The sequence below is a fragment of the Marmota monax genome, unplaced genomic scaffold (genome assembly GCF_021218885.2).
Source record: "Marmota monax isolate L192 unplaced genomic scaffold, Marmota_monax_Labrador192_F-V1.1 WCK01_AAM20220418_F8-fsc00001, whole genome shotgun sequence".
Taxonomy (NCBI): domain Eukaryota; kingdom Metazoa; phylum Chordata; class Mammalia; order Rodentia; family Sciuridae; genus Marmota; species Marmota monax.
The window spans coordinates 15,561,762-15,582,339 of record NW_026693777.1 but is presented as its reverse complement, the minus strand read 5'-3'; the positions used below and the strand labels follow the sequence as shown (position 1 = coordinate 15,582,339).

The 20,578-nt window shown below is 38.1% G+C and overlaps 1 protein-coding gene across 2 annotated transcripts in view; it reads right to left on the bottom strand.

Moving 5' to 3' along the window:
* Frmd6 (FERM domain containing 6) overlaps positions 1-20,578 on the bottom strand; it is a 248,006-nt gene that overhangs the window by 155,123 nt on the left and 72,305 nt on the right. For both annotated transcript variants that reach the window (XM_058584530.1, XM_058584532.1), the window contains exon 2: positions 4,184-4,245. The gene's annotated coding sequence lies outside the window, so the exon portion shown is untranslated. The remainder of the gene's footprint in view (positions 1-4,183; positions 4,246-20,578) is intronic.

Sequence of the window (20,578 nt, the reverse complement as noted above, 5' to 3'; positions counted from 1 at the left end):
TGCAGGGAGCAGACAAAGCTGTTATTCACAGCCTGTTTTTCTAAGTCATTTTATGTCAGTAGAATGATCTGCCTTAATTCTTTTGTCTCTAACCTTTACTTTAGACTGTGACTACATCTTAAAGTTAAAATTTAAGACACATTTTAAAATTAAATGAAACATCTTAAAATTCAAATTTAAGCCATTCTCAGGAATAAGATAGGATTCATAAAAATATTCCTGGTAGCCATTTTGAATGACTGATGGGGCACCATCTCTCCAGGCACCTGAGATTTTTTAATAGGCTCCATGCTGTGATGGAAAAGGCCAAATTGGTCTTATGAAAAAGCAACATGTTTACATTGTATTTTAATAATACAAAATGCATGTAGATGTCAAAGCAAAGACCTTTTACCAGAATGGTTTTAAAGGCTCAGTGGATATTTGTATTCTATTTCTGTATGTACCTTGATCTATGCTTGAAGGACAATAAACCTCAGGATACACCAGAAGAAGGCTGAGCAAGTGGAGGCGGGGGCATTCTATACAACTTTTAGCCTGCAGAGACAAAAGCTGAGGGAAGAGAGAATTGATGTTTACAAAACCATAAGAAGGACACCAATACCTTCCCTGAAGTTGAAACAAAGGCAGCTTTTGCATAAAAAATGACAAGCATTCAGTCCCGTGGTGACTGGCAATTCTATGGAAACCATTATCCAAAAGAGATGCTTCCATCAGAAAATAAAAAAAATAATATGAAGAGGATGATGAATTTAATAATAAATAATTGATGCAGGATTCTGGTATGCCTCACAGAAAGCAACTTTGTCTTCTTTCTTTCCCTGCTGTTATTCCTAGTTGTCATTTTGGGACCAGGTCACTTGGTTGAAGAGACAAGCAGGTCTGGGGTCTGAATACATACAGGGGTGACTCTTTGGTTTTGTTAAGAGCATGATGGTCTTGGTCTGTGTTCACCTGCCCCTCCTCCACCTCCTTTAAGGCTGGGGTGTCCAGTCTCTTGCTTTTAATAACTTGGGCAGAAAGATGTAAGACACAGGGGCTGTGTCCATCCTCATAATTTGAAGTCAAAAGACCAGCCCAGTGTGAGGCTGGCTCTGCAGCAGCACCGTGGGAGTCCAGCAGCCAGAATTTCATAAACATAGCTTATGCTAATATAGGATTCCTTTCTATCCCTTCCCCGGGATCTGGCCTCTCACAATATTTACTTTCTTGAAAGTACTTGAGAGAAGCGTAGCAAATTGATGAGGGTGTAGAGTGTCCCTGAAATATCTATTTCACCTCCAGACATTTCCTCTGTCCCTTTTCACCTTTCTCTCCTCCTCCTCTCCCCTTCTCTCCTCTCCTTTGTCTCCTGCAGGATGAAAGGGTGGTAAAAGATGCAGCAGGCATGGGCATAAAATAACTCAGGGGTCTCCTCAGAATGCCAACACGGACCACCTTCTTGGCCTGTAACACCTGACTTCCTTACAGAAAGTGGGCAGCTACAGGCCCCAGCAAGCACCTACACTAAAGCATCACACAGGTGGGGTTTAAAGGAGTTCTAACCCCTCCTCTTTCCTCCTTGGTTTGTCTTGGCCAGAAGCCTATCCATGGCACATTCCAGGACAGCTGAATCTTCCCCTGAAATGAAAACTACAAAACAGCCTCATTTGTAACCTCCCAGCTGTGTCTATAATAAATTTAACAGCAACATCTGGGCAGACACCCCCTCTCCCTCTCTTAGGAGGGGTCTTAGGTACTTCTTTTGTGTATATGAGTTGGGGGAGGGAATGTTGGCTATAAAAGAATCACATAACTTAAGAATGTGAATAAAATTGGTCTTCTTTCTCCAAAAATTTACTATGTAATTGCAAATGGATCTAAAAGGCTTTAAGTGTGAATTCAAATGGAACGAGGGGGCTCTTCTGAGGAGACAGATTTCTTTTTAATTAATTAACTTACTTATTTTAATTAGGTATATATGACAGCAGAATGCAATTTGATTCATTGGACACAAATGCAGCACAACTTTTCATTTGACAGCTTTAAGCTCAGCTGATGAGAAGTCGAAGCTCTTTGAAATGGTTCCTGTTAAGGTCTTGGCATTCTGAATTCAATGCATTCTCTTTTCCACCACCTTAGGCATTTGTTTTTAATAAGTCTTTACAAAATAAATGCTTCAACAAAGGACTTCAAGACTGTGTTTCTGACCAGCAAAGTAAGTATAGGCTCCAGATGTTTCTCATTTTTCTATGTCACTAATTCAAACTCAAAAGTCTCTTGTTCATTGAGCATTTATTTGATCCTAATGTTTTACAGTACCTCTCTTCCAAGAATCCCCTTTTCCTGTCTCTGTATCCCTTCTCTCACCAAAGTCATCTACAGGGTAATTTTCCATAGATGGAAGTGTACCTTTCCAGCATATTCTAAGTATCTAGAGAGATAAATCATCTTTCAAGGTTCTCTTCAGGCCCTTTGATCTTCTTATGTCTGCATTTGAGTCACCGGATGGTCTTTTTTAGATTTCACTCCAAAGGCTGGTTGACATTAGAGGAGCTAATAGCAGTTGCTATTCTGTGCTCTATGGAGGGACTGTGTCATACTTCACTATGGCCCCAATTCTACCTGGGCCCTGTTGCACTGCCAGGAATGGCCAGCAAAACAGAGAAGTAGAGAACAGAGAAGTGGCAACAAAAGTAGCAAATCTTTTGGAAAATAAAGCAGAGTAGCTTTGCAAGTGGCGTTCTGGTGGTGATGGGGACACACGGAGGTGAATTATGCAAGGAAGAAACTCTTGAGAACTTCCCTATGCTTGTTCTTAATGGGACAAGGTCTGATGTGACATTTTAAATTTTATAATTCTATTAATAAAATTATCTGTAATTAAGGCCAGTGTTTAACACTGTCACTGTATTAAGTGTTCCTGAATTCTCTTCTGGATTTCTTAGACCATCCTAACAAGTGAATTCTATTCTCTCCATTTCATAAGTGAGGAAACTGAGTCTTAGAGACTCTAATACCTATTTTCTCAAGAAATAAGCATAATGTGAAGAAAAAATTATGCATTTCTTTGCAAAGGAGGGGTCATCTTAAGCAGATATTTTGGGGTGACAATCAGTCATCATTTCATAATGACAGCATCCCCATATATATTCTTTTTTTGGTTAAGCAGATAATTCATAGGCATCCCCAGCGTTACCTCAAAACATAGTAATTTGGGGGAGATATGGGTGCTAGGCAGCTATCTAGGCTGGCTTCCCCAGTTGGTGACAATGAATGTCACAGAGAACTCCAACATATAAGTAAAAGAGAACAGGACCACACTTTGTACAACACATTGCTTTGCAATGACTTCAGAGGTGACAAATCAATACTTCCAGCACATAAAAATATTGCTTCACTTGTAAAGAGAATGTCCTTTGCATATTAAGTGTAAAAAATAGTCATCTCAGAGGTTGGGTGCCCTTTCATAGATGTATCTTCCGGGACTATTTTCCTTTTCAAAGCTAACAAGGGATTTATATAGGTGAAAATTTCTACTGAAAGCCTGATTTTTGGGGGGTCTCAATTACATAGCATTTACATTTTCATAAAGAACAAAGTGTGAGGATTGGGGATGTAGCTCAGTTGGTAGAGTGCTTGAAGGCCAGCCCTGGGTTCAATCCCCAGCACCATACACACACATAAAAAAAAAAAAAAAAGAACAAAGCATGATTTTTTATGAAGCAAACCTGAGCTTGCCAGATGAGGAATGAATAAAGTGAAAGGAAAGAAAAGCAATGGAGAAAGGAAATGAATAACAGACATGTCAAACCAAATGCTAGCCCCAATCTAGCTCAACCAAGAGGAGACATATTTTGTTCATTTGGTCTGTGAAGCCAGTCTAAAACTGGTACTTAAAATTGTGTGTGTTTCAGAATCATCTGGGAAGTTTACTAAAACACTGTGGGAGGGCCTGAGATATCTGTAGAAATCCATAGAACATTTCTAATTAGCTCTCAGGCAGTGTTTATGCTGCTGGCTGGGGACCCTCATCATCAGAATCAAAACGTATCCTGAACTGAGTATGTTTGGAGATCTGTTCGACCTTTCCCAGTTTACATTCTAGATATCTCTGTCCAAGGCTGATACCATCTTTAGATTTTCAAAACTTGAGAGTTTTTAGAAATAAACGTTTATAAGGTTAACATTTAATGTATCTTACCTGATGAAATCTGAGAAGTTTTCAACCAGAACAAGCTTCATAAGAGAAAATGGATGTGAAAGCTGTTGAGAGAAAGATAAGGGACAATCAAGAAAGGGAATATATATTTCTCTTTCACTATAACATATTAATTCTTGGACAGAGTGAACACCATTATGCCATGGATATGTAAGTTATATTTTTGGCATCATTTTTTAATTAAACAAATGTGTAGTTGAAAAAGATGCAACAGATCAATACAGTGACTAGAAAAAAAGGATATTTTAATTTGCCTTAGTTATGAAACAATTTTTAATAATTGAAGGATTAAAAATACATTTTTTTACTCCAAATTCTGCTTTCTAATGCAATGATGTGATCTGCTAATTCAATATGTGATCTCAGGCAGTGTTCATGCTGCTGGCTGGTTTCAATGGTTTCTTTCTTTTTTAGATTATCAAATAATACAAGGAAGTTATAAGCTCTGAAACCTTTGTCAAAATAAAATGAAAAGGATAGGGGATGTAGCTCTGTGGTAAAATGTCCCTGGGTTCAATCCCCAGCACCAAAAAAAGAAAGATATAAAAAAGTGCCCGAGAGAGGCACGTGTCTATGGTGTTTCTGTGTTTATAAGGGCAAGTATAGAATTGGGGCTTCTTGGGTAACAGTACTTTCTAGATATTTTAGCTACAGCATTTCCAGGTGCGAGAGGGGATACAATGCCTTCCTTGGTCAGGCATTTCACTCACACCTCAGCCTCTGGATTCCCCATCACGCCAAGCCCAGCAGTCTCAGGGATCCCTAGGCAGCATTGTTTCCAGACTTCTTGATCACTTGCAGGTGGTACTGAACAACACAAACCAAATGCTAGCCCCACTCCAGCCCAGCACACCTGCCTGATTGTTTTGGCTTTTTAGCCTGCTCCTGGCGGTACAGGGATAACTTTGAAGACCAAGACATGGCGCTGGTTTGACCACTCCATTCTCACTTCGTATAGGATCAAAAATAGTGGCCATTCCTCTCTGGAGCTTCAGTGCTTCCTCACTTCTTCTCCTGCCACACTGGTTTCTGGATTCAGTCTGATTACAATTCATGCTCTGTTCCTCCAGAGCAGTCTGGGAAGGCCCAGGGAGTCCAGACTTGTGAAGGTGAAACATGAATTTGGCTTTCTTTAACTGAGCTCATCAGATTTTTAATGTCAAAATCAATGAAAGGTTTCCTGCAGACAACAGTCTCAGAAAATTTCCCATTCACAGTCAAGGTTTATAAAGGGCCACATCCCCTCCATAGGATTAAATATAGCCTACAATATTTTTATTCTAGGAAGACATGATGAACTCACAGCTATTTTGCCAAGTGCTTTCTTCTTTAAAAATTATGTTCATCAGCTCATCAGGGAAAGGTGCCCATGACTATCTTTCTAGCTTGCCTGGGTATAAATTTGGCAATTTCAAGACTCTAAACTCACTCCAAATATAGCTATGTATTTGTGTGTCAGCAAAGGCTATTTTCTTTGTCCTTTATTGGAAAAAATGTCAATAGCAAACAGTTATTGAGCTTTGAGGTTGTCATAATGTGAGTCTTGCCTTGGAAGTGCTTACAATGAAGTCTAAATATAAGACCGGCAAACATGAAATAATTAGAAACAATGAAAGAGGATAGAGTTAAGCATCAGTTGTGAAGTACCGCCCTTAGACCTTAGTGTATGATGTCAGAGAATTGGAGACAGCTTTAGGAAAGAAGTGACTAAGGCAAAGATTAAAGGAAGCATATGATTTCTATAAACCAATGGGTCATCTTTGTTTTATTTAGAAAATAAGTGCATTAGATTATACAATTTAATCCCACTCACTAAATATTATGGTAGGAATCTAGAAGTCTCATACTGGTAACTAGTGGGCTAAAGAACTTTGCTATTTGACCTTCACTTGTAATATTTTTAAACAAATTCAAAGTCATTGCCAACATTAACACATTGAAAGATTTTAGATTAAAAAGCCTAGATCTCCTTTTTGTGAGATCCTGTTTTTTATAGAAGGGGATTGAGAGGGAAGGGGGAGGGAAGAGCATGGGGAAATATTGGGAAACAAAACCACCAAATCATGTTATGATCATGTACAAATATACCACAATGAATCATACACACACACACACACACACAAACACACACACGTATATATTCATATATAATGAAAATGCACTAATAATAATAATAGAAGGGAGATCAGTGAGGTAGAACACGTGGATTGAGGGAAGGGAGGAAAAGATGGAAAATAAAGTTCTGGAAAGGAGACTGAGCAAATTATATGACATGCATATATAAATATGACATAATGAATCCCACTATTATGTATAATTATAATGTATGAATAAAAAATAAATTAAAAAATGATAAAAGCCTAGATTGATATTTTCCTTTAAAACAATTAGACAATCTGTCACAACGTGGCCTACATTTCTGCATGGTGACCATAAACTGGAGCTGAGAGCACCTGCCCCATCATATGGGGTCCTAGCTCCCCTGTCTCTACGCTCACATGACTGCCTGTTGCTTCTCCCCCTAACCTGCTTTGCTCACCTCTGTCAACTGGCTGTTTCCTGCAGCAGTGAAATTTGCAACCCCTGCTGGACATTAACAGAGTCTCTTATTTGTGTGTGTGTTGGGGCGGGGGGGGGGGGCGTTCTGGCAAGTGTTCTACTCCAACTAATTCAATAAAAATAAGTGGTCACATTTGTGTATATGTGAAAATGAATCCCACCATTATGCACAACTACAATGCACTGTAAATAAAAAAACAGAATAGTTATCATAATTTTAAAAAAGTGATCCTGCCTCTTTTGCAAGGTAAAAGTTACACACAGAAGGATAATTGATAAAACATTGTTCTTGGTCTAGAGCCGAAACCAACATGGATGACACACGAGAAGAGGTTAGCTTTAGGTTCTGAAAGCGTATTGGGACTCTGACTTTTAAAATGCATATTCTACAGGTGGTGTTGTATAAGAAGGATGGTGCTTCATTAAATTCCAGGTTACTTAATTAAGGAAAACTCCAAATGAAGCAAATTATATATAGGAAAATTTGGATTGATAAAGCAGGTAAATTGAGGTTTTGACAATTGTATTTTTTTTCAGAAAAATTTCTGATTTACAAGGAATTTTATTTAAACAGAATTGTTCACATATATTCGAATATTAGTCCAATTCATCTGCAAAATATTGCTGTTGTCCTATAAAATGAAGCATATCTGTATGAATATTTAATGTGAATAAGCAATTCCTTACTGACAGTTCTGAGGAAATGTATGAAGCATACAAATCACCAGGCAATGCAAGCAGCCCATGTTAGATTTGGAATGAGTCTCCATGCTGATATTGGAATAGTCACCCACTTGTTCACTTGGCTATTCTAAACATATGAATTTCTTTAGCCCAGCAGACTTCCTTCTTATAAATAGCTCTGTGAATGTGGATAGATCCATTATCCTTTCCTTTCTTATTCCTCCAATGAGGGGGTCATATTAAATTATCTCCAAATCCCCTCAAGATGGAACATGTCACGTTCTTAAATAAGGTTCCAAGGGTAAAGGGCACCCAGTTTGATTGGCTTAGAACTTGATCTGCAATTGGCTGACCTTGGATACCTCTTTCTAACTTGGTCTGTGTATAGTTTGCAGCCACCAGTGAGACTGCTTTGCTCTGTCACAGTGAGTTTCCCTTCCAATTGGTCCTGCAGTCCACTGGTAGATGCCTGGGACTTTTTGGTCATTAAGTACGATAGCCTAAGTCTGTATTCTCTTTTTAGTCCCAAATTCCTCTGATTGGTTTAGAGGACAAGATTTCACCCTTAACTGTTTGGAGTCAGGATAAAAGAAGTGGCCCAATTTGTTATACTCCCAAATGGAAAAATTAAAAATTGTGGAGAATATTACATGAAATATTTGAGCTGTTTTTGTTGTTTTTAGTAATAATTATTAATTAGGTATTATAGAATAATTATATGAAAAATGTAAGTCCTTTAAATTTCTACAATCCAGAGACTTCCATAGTTAGCATTTTGATGTATATACTTCTAGTCAATGTAAACATGTACATTATGTAGTTTGAAAAATGGAATATATACTATACATATTCCTATATATGCATATATGAACATGCATATAAATATTATATGCATATATGAATGATAGTGAAAACCTACAACTGAAGGAAGACTTGTGTTTTGAAAGATATAGTCAAACACTTGTTCTGAGGTAGGTGTATACTTTAAAACACTCCCTTGCCAGGCACAGTGGTGCACGCTTGAAATCCCAGAGGCTCAAGAGGCTGAGGCAGGAGGATCATGAGTTTAAATCCAGCCTTACCAAATTAGCAAGGCCCTAAGCAACTCATTGAGACCTTGTCTCTAAATAAATTTTTTTTTAAAAGGGGCTGGGGATGTGGCTCAGTGGGTTAAGCACCCCTGGGTTCAATCCCTGGTACCAAAACAACAACAACAACAACAACAACCACAACAAAAGAAAAAATACCACTCCCTTTGTTTTATGGTTTCATAAGCTTGCCCATCAGAAAATGGACAAATTTAATATAGCAGTACAATGTAAACTAATGTCTATAAACCCAGTGACATTAATAAAAGATACTACAGAAATACAAAGTAGCATTTTCACAGATGTATTTCTGATAATATAGAAGTAGAATATTTTTGATGATGTAGAAGTGCATTTTGGAAAAGCATTGCTAATCGTTTTCTCTCCAGTGTGACAACTGGGAGAATTTGTTTCCACCAAATTCTCAGTGGGTGAGGCATCACCAGTCCTGGCACCACCTAGCGTCGAGGTCACTTCACTCTCAGACACAGAAGACTGGATGATGAAGTTCATTAGGTAAGTACTCAGAGACTGTTCAAACCAAGAGCCGGAGGCTAATGTGGAGAATTTTTAACGACTTTACTATGACTTTTGGAAAGACATAACCAAGAACAACACGTGCATACATATAAGACTGATATTAAAATTATTTTGTGGCTCAGTGGTAGAGCACTTGTCTCGCATGTGTGAGGCACTGGGTTCTATCCTTAGCACCACAAAAATAAATAAAGATGTGTTCATCACTAAAAAAAATAATTTAAAAAAATTACTTGGTTCAGTCTTAACCAAGACAAAATAGGTTCTGATATTTTCGATTTTATTCTGTGAATTTCCATTTGATTGCATTCATTATGTTTTATTCTTTTTCTCTTTTACATTATTGATAAAGGCACATTAAATTGATTTTTCAACCCATTGATACTAGGCTAAGGGAAAATAAATATCCACCTACCTTGATATGTAAATTTAGGACAATCACTGCCTATAAAAAGTTCCCTCAGCATGGAAGGAATGGAGGAACTCTAGATAGGGTAGAGGGGTAGGAGGGGAAGGGAAGGGGCATGGGGTTAAAAATGATGGTGGATGGGCTGGGGATGTGGTTCAAGCGGTAGCGTGCTCGCCTGCATGTGCGGGGTCCTGGGTTTGATCCTCAGCACCACATAAAAGTAAAATAAAGATGTGTCCACCGAAAACTAAAAAATAAATATTAAAAAATTCTCTCTATATCTAAAAAAAAATGATGGTGGAATGTGATGTACATCATTATCCAAAGTACATGTATGAAGACATGAATTGGTGTGAATATACTTTGTATACAACCAGAGATATGAAAAATAGTTCTGTATATGTGTAATATGAATTGTAATGCATTCCACTATCATATATAAATTTAAAAAAATTAATTAAAAAAAGTTCCCTCTTTCTGGGCACAGGGGTACATACCTCTAATTCCAGCAGCTTGGGAGGTTGAGGCAGGAGGATTGTGAGTTCAAAGCTAGCCTCAGCAACTTAGTGAGGCCCTAAGCAACTCAGTGAGACCCTGTCTCTAAACAAAAGTACTGGAGATGTACCTCGGTGGTTAATTGCCCCTGAGTTCAATCCCTGGTACCATAAATAAATAAATAAACAAATAAATAAATAAATAAATTTCCTCTTAATTTATGTGAATAAGGCTCTATAAATAATAATATAGTATAAATGTCATTTATTTTCAGCTACTTAAAATATTTGGGAATCCACATTTATTATCCACATTTATTTAGAATAAATTAAAACTTGATTTCTATGTAGAATATAAAAATCCACGTAGGACTGCTTCAAATCAATAGCTGTACTCATGTAGGAATGAGTAACTTTCTGGTTAATTGGACTTCCAGCAAAGTTAACCAACTAACACATCCTTTGGAGGTCACATATAGTTGCTTTTTCATAGCAGGACCAAAACTCAGAAACTAAACCTTAGCAGTAATTCAGGTCAAATAAAAAACTGATTTTTCCATGGCAATTGTCTAAGCTGGTAGCCATTTTTAAAACACTGTGTAACCCAAAAGAGCCCTTGACACAGGGCAGAGGAATGTGATGCACCTCTAGCATGACTGCTGGCCTGGCTTCACTGCTCCTGGGGCTGGGTGGGTTCCCTGAGGCTCTCTCCCCTCTCTTCCAGGCTGACAGGGATTGGGCTAGATCTGCTCAGAATAACTTCCTGACAAGGCATTCTATCTTTCTTGGTGATTCATTCAAGCAAAAACAAGAGCAATCACCACCATCACCACCTTCAAAGATCTCTGCCCATTTCCTAGGCTGAAAGTGAGAAATATTGTTTCTTCTTAAATATTTAAAAATAAACCCCAAACTACCTTAGGGCAGGAGGCCTAAAAGGGTGTGCCTCATCTCTGCCATCACTTCTTGGTTCTTGAACCAGGACACATCTGGTGTTCCAGCAACATCTTCAAACTCAGTGGAGCTAACAGCTTCTACCAAGTGGGTTGCAATAGTGTTTGGCATGGTTACTCCAAGTATAACAACTTCCTCTGAAGAAGTTACTTCGGTTTGGGGAAAATACTGTAATTTGGCCATTCAATTTGAATTGTTCTGAAAGTTGCCAGACTTGTCCTGCCAGGCATTAGTGTCAAGAACTTTCATCTCCCTGGGCTCCACCTCTCCCCCGCCCCCCATGGAGAGCAGAACAAAGGGAGCAGGCCCCAGGCAGTGCCATCCGAAGAGCCAGTGAATGATGACTTCTGAATGATAAAAGCTTCTCCACCTAAGCTTTCCCTCAAGACTTCTATAGGCTACACAATGGAAATTAGTCCAAGCTGAGTACACCACTGGCAAGTGACTTGGACAGGACTGTGAATATACTTGCTCTTTTTCATTATCTTAAAATATACACACAGAGGGAATACACACACACACACACAGTTCCTCCCCTGTATTTTTTCTTCAGAAAATATCACACGTTGATAACCTTTCTGCAAGTGACGTGGCACCAGATTTTGGCAAACACAAGCTCCTGCATGCAAGTGAAGTCACTCTTTAACTAGTGTGTGAACTGCCTATTTAAACATTTGCTTTCACTCATGCTTGGAAGGAGGCTGTTGCCCTGGGGCCTTTCAAACAGGGCCCTTGACCCCTGTTGGTAAGGCTGTTGTTCTGCTCCTCAGAAGAAGGTTGTTAATTTTATCCTTTAAGTCACCCATTATTCTGAGCTCCTGCGGTCCCTAATCTCTTTGTCAAAGTTGTCCTTGGACTGCTCTTTCTCCATTGCTCTCAGACCCCAGTGTTCCATACTCAAAATGGAGGCCACTCAATCTCCTCAAGTCCAGGCTTCTCCATTTTTACTTCTTCTTTCCTCAAAGGGGCCAATTTCTTTTTCATCTCATCGTTTAAAAACCATAAAAAAGAGATTTTGTCTAAAACTAGGCTATGCATGTTTCTGCCCAAATTCACTCTTATTAGAGAGGAAACCGAGGGTCTGAGACAAACTTCAATCACACAGAGCCTCAAAGATCAAAGACACCAGCACAAATGCATTTTCTAATGCACAGCCCTAATAAGACGACGATCCAAGCTTAGGAATTTAAGTGTTTTAAAGTGGTGACAAGTCTGAGTACAGTGCAGGGAAAGACTCAGTTAAAATGGGGCATGAAAGTCAGCTATGACCCAGGGAGGTGGAGGGGAACTGGGGCCTCCTGGTGGAGCATGAAATAACATTGAGCAAGGGGTAGTGTGAATAATCAATAGAGCTAGGATGCACAAAATTGGTCCATAGCAGCATTGCCAAGAACATTCCATGATAAAGAGTTTAAAATTGGTTATAAAACAACTGTTTTTAAGAGGCAAAGTTAATTAGAACCTGGAAAGTTTTTGACTTGCAATTGCAAAGTTACCTACCCTGAATTCTGAAAATAAAATTGTTTCTACATACCTCCAAATGCATAGTTATAACACCTAATGTGCATGAATAAGGCTGCTCTTTTCCACACTTGACTAGATTAAGCATTTTTAATAGCCATCAGTATCATGTTTTAATATACTTCCTTCACTTCTTTATGACCTATTGTAATGTAGATACACATTTAATCAAAGTTGTAATGTAACTATGATAGCATTTACTCTTTTATGGCTCTGGTTCTTGATAGTTATGTCTTATAGGAATGAGGAGATTTTAAAACATATTCAAAGCATTTATAAAAATTCTTGCTGGGCATGATGGCACACACCTGTAGTCCCAGAGGCTTAAGAGGCTGGGACAGGAGAATTGCAAGTTCAGAGCTAGCCTCAGCCACAGCAAGGTGCTTAGCAGCTCAGTGAGACCCTGTCTCTAAATAAAATACAATAAAATAGCACTGGGGATATGGCGTTTAAGCTTGTAAGGAATAATTCATGGAAGTGATGCTATGATAGGTCAGAAAGGACCATGAAGCACCTTCTGGGTTCTCTTGGGAAACTCACTCTGGTCACCATGGAAAAAGTCCTACTGTTCTGAGACTCATGTGAGAGGTGCTGCTTGATGGCACTGGAGTCAGTAACCCTACTGAGCTCTGAGCCTACAGTCAACACGAACTACCAGGCATGTCAGAAAGAAACCTACAGATCATTCCAGCCCCCAGTTACCAAGGCACTCTAGCTCTTGAGTCTCCCTAACTGAGATTCCTGGCTTTGTGGAAAAAGGCAAACTCTCCTTACTATGTCCTGTCTGAATTCCTGACTCAGAGAACCCAATAGCATATGGAATGGTTGTTTTTGTCAGTAAGTTTTGGGGTGGTTTGGTATGCAGCAGTGATCACTGGAATAATCCATAATCACTATAATGGAAACCGTGTCAGTTCATCTACCATGTTTAATTCAATTCAGGTTATAAACTCTTACGCTGGGGAATATCCTGTACTGATTCAAATCTTCTTGGTGATACATTTTTCCTACCCATTATGGTTTAGCCATTCTGCAGAAATTGCACTTGGGCTGGAGAAGAGAATGTAGGGAAAGGATGGCTTGGATGTGAAGTGAAATGAAGAAGCTTTATCTAGGTTAACACTGCAGGAGGCTCAGAGATTCACCATGCACACTGGAGTTCCCACTCTTACTCAACTTGAACTACTTTAGCCTCAGAGTTTTCATAACATTTTATCTCCAGAGCACATACATCTGGGCCAACTTGAAGATCCCTGGGTGCCACGTGGTGTGAACCATGCTCCTGCCATCTCTAGCTACCTGATGATGATTATGCATGGCCTCCTGAACAGAGATGTCTGTGTGCATCTGGATCAGTCTAGATAGACCTAAGCTCCTGGCCTAATTCCTTTAGTCCCTGGGTCCAGAAAATCTCTAGCTAATACTTATCATCTGGTTAAGAAAGCAAGATGTTTATTTTGGGATCACAGGGCCTGCAGATGTAGGGATGGGGCAGGTTGGAGATGCTGGGGTAGACGATGAATGTGTAGTTTGCAGTAATGTGTGCTTTCTCAAATTGTCGTTTCTGAGCCACACCCCCCAGGCCCATTTCTCAACTCATTTTGAAGCTGAAGAAGTACTGATGCCAGACTTGGGCCCTGGAAGGCAGATAAAAATTCTAGCTTGGAAATCTCTGATTTTGGCCAAGTTCTACACAAGTTCTACTCTACACAGTAAAATTGGAAATTTTGGAAAAGTAGTCCTATAAAATAGTTTAGCACCAGGATCTTTGTATAAGATAAGATTTTCTAGGGAAGATATTCCAAATACATATAAATTTGAGATAAGATTGAAAATGAGTCTATGCTGCTTTTTTTCCCCCTTTTTTTTTCTTCTCACTGAATCAAGATATTGGAAAATCTCAATTAAAATAGCCTGAAAGGATCACACACATCATTCAGATGCCCATGACCTTCATTTTCACTGAATAAAGTTAGCTCATCTGTTAACATGGAAACCTCTGCTGGAAAGTGAGAGCCCTTCAGATCAAGAGTAGTTTTTCAAAACTCATCAGGTCAATATCAGGTTGAAATCATAAAAAACCACCCAAGCCTGTTGTCAAATTCAATATAATCTTTGCCTACAAGTCTCCTGCTATTTGCCTGCAGCTCTCTGTCCTATCATATGCATGATTCACAGCTGCAGACTCTATAAGTGCATAGATGACACCTTTTCCCTCCTCTCTAAATCCTAGTGATTTATGATACATTTCCAGTGCGGGGGGGGGGGGGTGTGGTGATGGGGAACAGCAGGCTCTACTACATAGGTGACAGATCCCCTCCAATGTCAAAGGGATTGTCAAATTAAATTGTTTTTGTTCAATTCCACAGTAAACTCCTCAATAATTAAAAATGCCTTCTTTTAGTAGGGTTAGGGTTAGAGACTGCAAGAGAGACCATACTGATAGCTTGATAAATTAATGTCTTTTTTATATGTGTCATAGCCACAGTGATTTCTTTCCTCTATAGCCGTGCATGGCTGAATTCATCCTTGAGAGGCAACTGGTATTCATGCTTCTTGCTGAAGAACTTCATCTTACACACATCATCTAGATTCAGAGGTCAAAGATTCTCTACTCAGAAGTTAGTTCAATCTTCCCCCAAAGTATGACCTTTCCGAATGGATGGCAAGTTACTACCATCGTATTCTGATGGTGGGGAGTGGGCCTTGAGAATATGGACTTTTAGATGTCAATCATCCAAAATTCATTTCATCCAGTAACATTTGTTTTTAAAATGCCAAAAGCAAATCACTTTCTGCCTAATACCAAGCTCATCAAGTTGATAGGCTGGAAACTTTTATAAGGGAGGACAAAAGTAATTTTGGATTTTGGAGAAATTCATTGGAGGAGAGGTCAGGATAGGGGGAAGGATGGGCCCCTTTGGGAGGACTCTTGATGAAAATAAATAAATAAATAAATAAATTTAAAAAATAAAGCAAAACAACAACATACAAGATCAACTCAAGGAAGTGAGATGTTCAGAGATCACCTCCCACTGGACTGCAACACCAAGCCCCTCCCACCCTGCCAGGAAGCTGCTGCCTGCCTCATGAATGTGAATATCAGCACAACATTGCTGACTATTACCACTCCATCCAGGGTATAATTTGCTACATGAAGACATAGGAGCCGGGCACAGTGATATATACCTATAATCCCAGCAACTCAGGAGGCTGAGGCAGGAAGATTACAAGTTCAAAGCCAGGTTGGGGAATTTAGCAAGACCCTCAGCAACGTAATGAGACCCTGTTTCAAAATAAAAAACAACAGGGGATGTAGCTTGGTGGTACAAGTGACCTTGGGTTCAATTCCAGTCCAAAAGAAAGAAAGAAAAAAGGAAGGAAGACATAGGACACTAATATAGATCTCTTAAGAGTTTCTTATGAAAGAAAATTGAAATAAGTATAAATACTCACTTGGTTTTTTGTTGGCTGATATTTATTTCATTGTAATAACTGCATGTCTGCCTTCTCTCACTACCTTGTGATATAGAACTCAATGATGCAAAACTCAGATTAACACCTATTTATTCCACATCAATAAATGTATTGAAGATTGTAAGTGCTATTATGGATGGTATAAAATAATTATAAAATACAGTCCCAAGATAGAAAACTTTAAAATGTAAAGACAAGAGACTAAAATAAACATAATAGAAGGAAAAGGATAGAACATTAATAATTAATTTACTATTTACAACGTAAAGACTTCATGGAAGTCTAGAAATGGCTTTATAAGTAAATGAGTTCATCTTTCTACCTATGAACATGAATGTAATTATATTCACTTCTTAAGAACTTCCAAAAAGGGTGTTTCTGTCACTTTGTATAATCCATTTACCTAATTGTGGGCACAGGAAAGCGGTTAGACAGATTGCAGGAATCACATTTGCAGAAAGAAAATGGTTACTCTTTACTCTAGATTAGAGAAAGATCAATGAAGAGATAGACAATGTTCCAAGGAAAGTACTTGAAGTTTCAGGATCTGGAGAATCTGGAGAGCAGCAAATTCAATAAAAAGTGGGTAAGCAAAACATGTGGAAAAGCCCAAAAATAAAAGGAAAGTTGGTGGATGAGAACTATAAAGTATAGTAGAGGAAACATAAGTTCAGAGATACAAACTCTAGTGTGCCTGAGACTCAATCAATAGGAGAGTTTGTTGAAAGAAAGAAAGCGGGGGGGGGGGGGGGGGAGATACCCTAACATACATCACAGCTGCTGATTGGATTGGCCAGGGATAGGGCACAAGAATCTGCATGTTAGCAAGAAATCTGAGTGTTTTTGATGCAACTGGTCCTAGGACCACACTTTAGGAAACACTGAAAACATAATTGTTGAAATCTTTTAGAAAGCAAAAATCATCACCTTTAAATAGAAAGAGACGGAGGGAATAAAATAATATGTTCCTTTTGAATTTACATTTGTTCTTTTTCAGAGTTAGTATATTCTCTGGTATCAGAGGGCAGATACCAAACCAAATGAAGTACTACTTGTTAGGCCATGTTTACATGTGTCTTTCTCTTGTCTAGATATTTAAGAAATGGGGCAAAAAATGTTTCCTAGTGGACAAACTGGCTTAAATAATTCTAGACACCATGCTCAAAATAATTCCTCAGGGCATTTCTTAGAGCTTTTTGTTTAAAATTTTGTCTTAGAAATGTCTAAAGAGTTAGCTGCTGGATTTTCTAACTCTAAATCGTTAAAAATCACAAAATTTGGCAAGGCAGGGTACCATCAGAGGGCAAGAATGAGGCAGATGCTAGAGATAGACATATAAGTGACAGCAAGAAATGACAGTTGCCATCCTGACAATGAAGAATATGGAAACTACACAAAGGAACTCATTTGGAGGAGGACCAGTTTTCTCAAGTGATTAATAACACTGAAGGGCTAACTATATTACTGTATGTTATAGCAACTGATATTCAAAATGGTAATTTTTAAGTTAAAAAACTATTAAATTATATTTAGCATACTTTGTTGAAAAAGGTATGAAATAATATTTTATGACTTTTTGAAAGAGTTCCTATTTTAAAATGGCTAAAGTTTTTTAGCTCTTAAGTGAGTCAACTTTGATTTTTATGCATTATATATTAAATCATTAATTTGTTCAGTTAAAAATGTTTTACTGAAAAAATTGTATATTCTTATAGTGTACATCATGATATTTTGGTACATGCATACAGTGTGGAATGGCTAAATAAGCTAATTAGTAAATACATTACTTTGCTTACTTTTTGGTGAAAAACATTTAAAATCTAGTCTCTTAGTAATTTTCAAGCATGAAACGCACTGTTATTAACTATAGTTGCCATGTTGTATAGATCTCCTGAAATTAAGTATCTTATCTGACTGAAATTCTGTATCCTTTGAAGAATATTCTCCAAATCCCACCCCTCCCTTGGCCCTGGTGACCATTTCTGCTTCTATGAGTTGGATGTTTTTAGACTTCACATACCAGTGTGATTGTGCAGTATTTGTTCTTCTGTGCCTGATTAATTTAACTTAGAACTGTGTCCTCCAGATTCATCCAGGTTATTGTTGCAATAACAGGATTTTCTTCTTTTTAAGGTTGAATAGTTTTACATTGTGTATATATACCACATATCTATTGATCTACACTTACTGATTCCATATATTGGCTACTGTGAATAATGCTTTCTTTCTCATTTATCCCTTTCTCACTGCATGCAAGACATTGTGCTAAGTACCAGGAGAAAATAATGTGTTCCCTCAAAAAACAAAATTTGGAGTCTGGAAATGCAGGAATTTGGAGTTTAGCCTAAAGATCAGAGATGTACATCTTGACTTGGAAGCCACTAGTACAGATATCCCAGCTGAAGTTGAATGAGTACAGTGGAGAGAGTAGAGCAGAGAGGGCAGCTTGGGACAGAATTAAGTGGTGACCTCACTCTTCAATGATAAGTGAGGCAGTACTGTGTTATATTTAAGATATGTATCCTCATGAAAATAAGAATAGATTATGAATTAGGAAGTTGGACTTAATTATAGACTAGACCTCCTTTGGAACAGAAGACTTACCAAATGTTAACCCCAAACCTTCCCCTACTTACCCAAGGACTTATCTTAAATGCATAAAGGGTTCAGACATAAGAATTGCTGAGAAAGACAAGCTTGACTGAGCCTCAGTCTTATAAAGCAATTAAGCAAATTTTACCACAGAGTCAGGTTCAGAGCTTAAGGTTGACACTGATCAGGAAGGCTCTCACCTACTCACAACATAAAATTTTGCAAAGTAAAACTGGTACAATGAAATGTTTTTGACAATTGTTAAGAAAATTTCTAATTATTCAGTGATTGGTGTGAAAAATGAATACAGAGCATTCAAATACACAAATCAATTAAGTTGACTGAATATAGTGTTACCATTGGCATTTGTGGGTGCGAAGGATGTGATAAACAAGATGGCGTATTCTACATGTGGGGTAATCTCCAGTCAAGGCTCCTGCTAAGTCATAGGAGCAGCCTGGGCAAACTGGGTTTAATTCATTCATCAAATGTACTGAACCTCTACTATATGCAAGGCTCTTTGGTATTTACACAGAAGACAGGAAGGTAAATAATATTTAGCCCTGACTTTGAAGGAGTTTATAAATAGCTGAGGTATGTACAAATGACTACATCAGAAGCAGGGGGTAATTATAAATTGTCTTTGCATTTTTCATGTTTTGACCTTTGAACAAATCACCCAAAGAATTTTGCACCTTATGTAGGCAGTAAACTGAACCCAACATGTAATTAAGTTAACAGCATCAACAGTAGTATCCTTCTTTAATCTATCACTACTATTTATCAGTTGCCTTTTTAACCAGGAGCAGACTTGCACCTCTGTTTTGTTAAAGCTACAAATTTATAAGTGCTTGGAATTAATCCATTCCAAAAACAAATCCTACATGACCCAGTTTTGAAAATCAAATGCACATGGTTTAAATATTTCCTGGTACATAGTAGACAATCATATATTTGTTGAATGAATAATAGAACATAAAATTTGGTTTAAATTTGGTATGAACTGGTTATATTACGTTAATGCTTATACATTAATTTCCATGTTAAAATTTGACATTATTTAGATAGACCACCAGTAGGGCTTTTTCTTGGAAGATAAATATTCCCCAATATGCATCTGAAGATTATGTATTCTGCCAGAAAGCTCAGAAAGTAGACTTTTGCCAGATGATAGCCATCTGGAGGCCCTTAGGTAAAACAAAGCCTAAGTTTTCACATTATTACCCCCTTAACCAAGAAAGCTACTGAGGAAATCTTGTATTGAAGAGAAGGGTCCATGGTATGTATACCATTAGTGTTTCCAAGCACAGACTAGGGTGCCATTTTTAAAAAATAAATTTTATTTTTCAGAAAAGCTTTAAATTTACAGACTATTTGTAAACATAGTAGAGTTCCTATTTCTTCATGCTCAGTTCTTTCTGTTATAGACATCTTATATTACTATGATATATATTAGACCTAATGAACAAATACCAACATATAATTACTAACTAAAGTCACATTATTACTTTATTCAGATTTCTGTGGGTTTTACCTAATGTTCCTTTTCTGTTCCAGGATTCCATACAGGATGCCACGTATCCTTATTTGTCATGTCACCTGGCTGTGGCAGTTTCTCAGGTTTTCCTTGGTTTTAGTGACCTTAATAGACTTGTTGAGGAGTACCAGTCGAGTGTTTTGTGCAAAGTCCCTCTATTGGGAATTGCCTGATGCTTTGCTTATGGTTAGCCTGTGATTAAGACTTTGGGCAAGATTCAACTCAGAGGAAAACAGTAAGGAAATCATTAAAATCAGTGACTCAATAATGACATCAAGAATCCAATATTTTCCCAACTTTCTGCCACACTCTCTTAGCATGAGGCCTGTCTTTCAACTGGATGCCCTCAAGACCACAGAATGCTGGCCATAAGTCTGAGCATCATAACTAGGTACAGAAGAGTCACTGCCTGCCGTTGGAGTAAGAGAATCAAATTTCTAGAATTCTCCAGCAGACTGCCTCTTAGGTCTCTAACAGGCCCAAACTGGGTCATATATTCATGCCTAAATCAATCATTAATAAATT